Raw genomic sequence first — 6711 nt, forward strand, 5'->3', positions numbered from 1 at the left:
AGCTTGTTCCAACTTTCCATTTCAACAATTTGATGTTTACACTGTATGAAATAATCAGACCCAAAACTCCAAAATCTAGTTGTCTGGTGTATCATTTTATTCATGTTTCTCCAAAATTCAGCCTTAGGTATTTGGTATATTTAGAGATCTTCAATAGAAATTAAAATAAAATTTTGTGGGTTTGAACAATGTTTGGCTGCACAGCATGAGTTTGTACTGACTGTCTCATTGGTGGGTGTGGGATTGATTCCTTTTACGATTGCTACAGATTCTTCCAAGTCACCTTAATTAAGAACAAGAACCTAATACTTTTTGACTGTCTCTGCATCTGTGTCTCTACAACACAGCTAATAAATAATGCAGGGACAGACACTGAACACTTTCGCTTTGGCACTTGGTCCATCCGTTGAAAGGCCTATAAGGACACAGCTAATGGTTTGAACACTGACAGGTATACCCAAAGCCTCTGAAGCAAGCAGCTAAGGCATATCCAGTCAATTTTCTTGAAACAACTTTTCACTACATCAAGGTCAAATGGGAGTCCCGTTGAAAGATAATCAGCTTATCAAAGAACACATCCAGGTGTGGAGTATAACGAGAGAATTACGCACACACACACACACAGACACACACAAATCCTGGTAGTTATCTATCCCTCCCAGCTGTGTAACCTGAGTTACATCACAGCTCAGAGAGACACCTGGGTGTACTTTACATAACCCCCCCACACACACATACACACACACACACACACCGAAAGAGAGAAACAGACACAAGCATGCACACACACGTACTCACAAAAAGCTCAAGAACAAACATGCACACGCTCGACTACATGCACGTACACAGAAGTGTAGATGCCTGTGCGCAGGTCTGCAGCAGGCCAGATAAAATTAGGAATACATGAGTCTCGGTGGACTGTGGCTGTGCATCTGTCGAGTGAATCAGTGCACAGACAGTACAGTACCTGGCTAGCTGGCTAAGTGATTCTGTTCGTCTCATCTGTCTCTACATGACCAGACTGGATAAGCAGAGCAATTTGTCTAAAGGAGTCCTGTCACTGAAACCATTGAGGCCAGAGCAGTGCCCCATCCTGGCTGGATAATGAGCAAATGCTGTAAGGTGACAAAACAGATATGGTGAGCATTGTTAATTAACAACATGTAGTTCCAAGATAGTAAAAAGCAAATTTTCCAGAACCTGTTTGAAGGCAGAAGTACAACTTTTTGCTGAGAGCAAGGCATGTGATAGCAAAGAGGCTATAAATGTAATACTGATACTAATTCTATGAGACTAAGGCTCGCAGACACCCTGAGTGCTGCAGCAGAAATCCAAGAAAACCTTCCACTAAAACAAGCAGCTAACAGAATCATGGATTAAAATCCACTGAGTGTGAGTTAGTTGACCTAGTTAATGCCCAAAATGAAATTCATTTATCTTAGGGCAGATTGGACTGTGCTGAGCAATGTAGCTTTAATCCAGAATATAGAATCTGTAAAAACCAAAACAATAATCCAAAGAAATGCATCAAGACAGTTCAGGCTATAAGCTTTTAAAACATCCTATTTGTCTCTCTCAATTTTCTCTGTGCTCTGAATGTATTAAATGCATGAAATGAGCTGGCTATGATTTTCAAAATGCCATCCCAGATCAGTGTGGCTATGGTTATATAGGGACAAATGAGTACTTATAGAAGATCTAACACATAAGTCTGTAAAAACACGTAATCAGCCTGCATGATGTGGGTTCCCGGTGAAGTCAAGTAAAGTTTATTTATTTACCACTAAGCTTTTCTGAAAGGATTTTACATAGAATGAATCCTCATTGATCAAACTATTCAAAAATCAAAGCAAGAAATGCACAAAATAACATATCGTTCAGACATAACAGACCTACATGGTTAAACCTAACTCAAGCACCAGCAGTGTGGCTGAGAGGACGAGGAAGAACATACTGTACAAGATAAAGCTTTTAAGCAAAACCCTGCAGGAACCTTGACTAGAACAAGTCACATATCTAATGGCTGAAGCAGCAAAACATGGCAGGATAAAAAATGAACAATAACAATGAGATTTTTTTTTCTGCATTAATTTACTACACCCAGTGATTCAGCTCATTTTAATGTAGTAAGCATACTGAAAAATTAATAAATGAGGCCCAGTGGGAATGCAGAGATGTGCTGCATACTTAAACAAACACCAGCAGCCAGCATAAACTTAGAGCACAGTGGGCTTTAGTGTTACACATAAGGTCACAATGCAATACCAATTAGACCAGTTTCTAGACTATTTGGGGGCACATCGTGGTATAAAGCAGCAGCTCGAGAACTTGTGTGAGTAATTTAACTGACAGAAAGTAAATAGAAACAATTACAGTTTTCTACCTGCATAGGAGCAAACAAGGGCTGCAGGGTGTGAGGTGATCTGACTTTATCTTCACAGAATCACAGAAAGTTCACACCCCGGTAACAGGCCTACATTACATTGTGTGAGTGTGTGTGTGTGTGTGTGTGTGTGTGTGTGTGTGTGTGTGTGTGTGTGTGTATGTGTGAGAGAGAGTTTCAGAGTGTGTGTGCTTGGTCAGAGTTTCTGCAGTGAGGAAAGTCAGTGCTGAAAAGCCACACTTCCTTCCTGTCTGAGCGATATCACGGGCCAATGATAACACTCACACACATGCTCACACACACACACACACACACACACTATTTTCATCTATCGCTTTCTCTCTATTTGAGGGCAGCACACACAGATTAGACAGGGATGGTCCGTGTGAATGGTACGACCACACAAACAATCCTGTCTAGCGGCAGGACAGCCTGAGAATGGTACACACACTCACCTCCATCCCTCCTTACGTAGAGAAAGAATAGCGAAGAGACCGTTTTTATATCAACATAGAGGGACTATGAGCATAAAACATTTTGTAGCAACACTAATGTCATTACTACATCTGTGCAGTTTATATGATGTTATGTGAAAATGTATACATACCATATGTTCGATTCCCTTGACTCTAACAATTACTTGTGTTTTATAAATGAACGATTGTTCTTACTGTCATTAATAGTTGTAGTAGCTGTATTCATTCTGATAATCAGCAGATGTGACTGCTTCATAAAACATGTAGCTTGTGCTTTCAGCTGTTCCGTTATGTACCACTGGAGGCTCGGGGCACACAAAGCAGAGGAGGACATGGCTCACTAAAATGTGTGGGATAAGTCTCCTACAAGCTACTTTGTAAAGCTACAGTTCAAACAGCTGAGAAGAATCATTTTCTCTATCCTCTATGGAGCAGCCCCCAGTGCGTGCCCACAATTATTACGGTCTAAAATAAACAAAAACAGCACATTAGGGTCTTTAAAAAGTGAAACTTTGCCATAAACTCTCTCCTCAAGGCATTCTGTCTTGCTTTTAATTTGTCAGGAACAATGCTGACCTCAGCTGGACCAACTGAGTTACTGCTGTTGTTTACGCTCTTTCATGAAAAGCAGGAGGCATCAGAGAAGACTGAATCATATAGCCGTTCTCCCACAGAGAGAAGTCTGGCGTACAATCAGAGAGACAGACAAAGAGATAAAATGAGGGTTAGACAGGCGAGACAGCAGACGGTGAGACAGACAGATGTCACAGTTGTATGGACAGGTAGGCAGACTGGTCCATAATGGCAATTGAGAGGTGAAAGAGAGACAGATGGTTAACAGACAGAAAGCAAGTGAGACAGACGAGCAATAGACAGACTAAAGCATCCTACGCTTAATTAATTAGAGAGCGAAAACACTGCGGGGCTCTCGGCTGCTTGAAAAACAGTTTAAGCGTGTAACATCCCCACAACAAGACACCCACACTCAAAAACCCAGACACGTGCAACAGCAAGCATGTACACACACACGACAGAGGAACCTTGTATCACCTCTTTCCACAGCTTTTCAGTTGAGGAGAGACTGAAGAAAACAGGGATGAAAGAGAGCGGGGAGGAAAGTAAATGAGCTGGGCAAGAAGAGGAGGGGAGACAGCAGTGAGAGGAGGGGGATGGGGAAAGAGAGAAATTGGAGAGGAGAGGAGAGGAGAAGAGAGGAGAGGAGAGGAGAACAAAAGAAAAGGGATGCACGGAGCAGCAGGATGAAGTGAGGATCAAACGTCAGAAGATGAGACCAGATGAGGTAGAAATAGATGATAGGAGAGGAGGAGAGAAATGGAGTGTGCTATGAAAAAAGAGAAGGATACAGAGAGGCAGAGAGTGGAGGAGGGCAGATTAGATGGAAGAAGGAGAGCCAAAAAATAAGAGTGCAGTGGAGAGGAGAGGAGAGGAGAGAGGAGTGGAACAAGCGAGGCGCAGGCAGATGAGAAAAGAGGAGAAGAGAAACTGGAGACGCTGTGACCTCACATGCTCGGCAGCAATGATGCTGTGAAGATCATCTCAAGGTTGTTAGATAAGAGGGAACCCATCCAGACAGAGGAGCAGGAGTGGTGGGGGGTTGACGAAGGAATTGGGGAATATAGGAAGAAGACCAACAGGGGAAGGGCAAGGAGTAAGAGAAAGAAAGACAATGAGATATGTATATAAAGGGAAAAAATGAGGAAAAGGGGGATGAGAAGGAGGCGAAAGGAACTGTGAAAAGACAAGAGGAGGAAAGTGGAATAGTGTGAGAGAAAGAGAGTGATGAGGGCCGCAAGGAAAATGACTCAAGTTGCTATGAGGCATGCAGTAGTGTGTAGTGAGTGTGTGTGTGTGTGTAGATACATGTATTGAGTATGAGGCAGGCATGCATGAACATGTGCACCGTGTGTTTGTATCAGCAGACATGCAGAAATACGTGAGTGTGCGTGCAAGCATGCATGTGCATATGCGGCAGTGTGTGTGTGTGTGTGTGTGTGTTTGTACATGTGCATGCCTTGGCAGGAGTGATTAAGTACAATGAGCCAGTCAGCCAATAAACAACTAGGCAGGCTGTGTTCCATTCCTTAATGAGCTCCCCTTATCTGTTATCCTCCTCTCCTCCTTCCATGCATCCTTTATTTACCGTCCTTAACATTATCTCATTTACTCTCCCTCCCATGTCTCATTATCATTCATCTTGCATCCTCCACTTCTCCTCCTCTTTCAATATTTTCGTGCTCAACTACTTTTTTAGTTTTATTCCCCCCCCCCCCTCATTCCCTCAATTCCCTTAGAAAGAAAAAAGCAGGAAGAGATGACATTGTCACGGTCTCTCAGGCTGTGGGATGCAACGCTAGCATGGATAATTTGCTCAAATCAGAAGCCTGATCTTGTGGACGTGACCAGAGTCAGACAGTATCAGATCATATACTGGAAATAGTATCACTGAACGCTTGATTTTTTTTTTTTTTTTAAGTAATGAATATCTACAGTCTTCGCATTCGAGATGTGTAATTACTCCCTGTTCTGTTTCTCTTTCATGCTAATTTCTCCTCCGTTAAGTCGTGTGACAACAGTGCAACATGGGCAAGTAGCCACAGTAGTCATTGCTGCAAAACAGAAATGACTATGGACTCACTGACTCACTGGGTTTATATCAGACTTAGAAGAAACCAGCATTATTTTAATATATTAGTGAAAAAATTAGCTAGCATAAGTATTGAATTAATAATATCTGCTTTAATTCAGCTAGAAATTGCCTCCTAAAGTTAGCTACAATCACCCAAAATGGATTAATTTAAAATTGTCTCCAGATGCTTCATATACTGCTTTTAAATATCAGTCTGGTATCTATGGGGAAAAAAAATCTAATTTTCACCATCTCTACATTATTTCTAGACTGCACTTGTTAAATAGATACACTTTCCCACCTTGCCTGTTTTAAAAGTTAAAAATACCCTCCAGAAGTCACCTAAATCAAGTCGTGAGCATTAAAAGAAACAAAGATAGGAAATGTTTAATTAAACTGCGGAAAAATTGGTTACTATAGCTAAATGACTGTTGATTCAGTAATACGTAGCCCGCCATGTAGATAGGGCTTCTCAAAATGTCAAATTGAAATGGCAAGAGTTATTTTTCAGTCCTGAGCAGTTTACACTGGCTTCTCAGGGTCCTTTCTGCACACGTTGACGTCAAACAAAAAAATACCTGGTCATGACTTGAACTCATGCTTTTGAATGTGTTACCTTCCATAAATCAAATTAACTGCAGTTATATCTAGTTAATGGGATTAGAGCGGGGACACAATGTAGGAGACATCAATCTGGTCTGGAAGTCAGCCATGAATTTGGTTCTTTCACATCTCACAGGGTCTCCTTGGCCAGCTGGCAGGGGCTGCTGGTCCATGATGATTTACAGTAATGTGTCCCTATTTTGCTGCAGCGGGGATTTTAGTAATTGTGCAAAATACGCACTGTAGAGCAATGCTAAAGATAATCCATATGGAAATCTTTTTACACGGGTGAAATTTGAAACACACAAGATATAACATGTTAATTTGTGAGCTCTTTTTTTTTTACAATTTAAACAATTTAGCTGTTGCCCCTGTTTCCAGTCTTTATGCTACGCTAAGCTAAGCTAACTGGCTGCTGGCTGTAGCTTCATATTTAGCACACAAACATGAGAGTGGTATTATTTTTCTCATCTGACTGTCAGCAAGTGAGTGTATTTCCCAAAATGTTGGGTTACTATTCCTTGTGATTTTTTGATAACTAAAACCCAATTACCCAGTTAAAACAAATGACATATAAGATCATTGGAGTTACTATCATTAAT

This window comes from Thunnus maccoyii, chromosome 11 (genome assembly GCF_910596095.1).
Source record: "Thunnus maccoyii chromosome 11, fThuMac1.1, whole genome shotgun sequence".
In the NCBI taxonomy this organism is placed as follows: Eukaryota; Metazoa; Chordata; class Actinopteri; order Scombriformes; family Scombridae; genus Thunnus; species Thunnus maccoyii.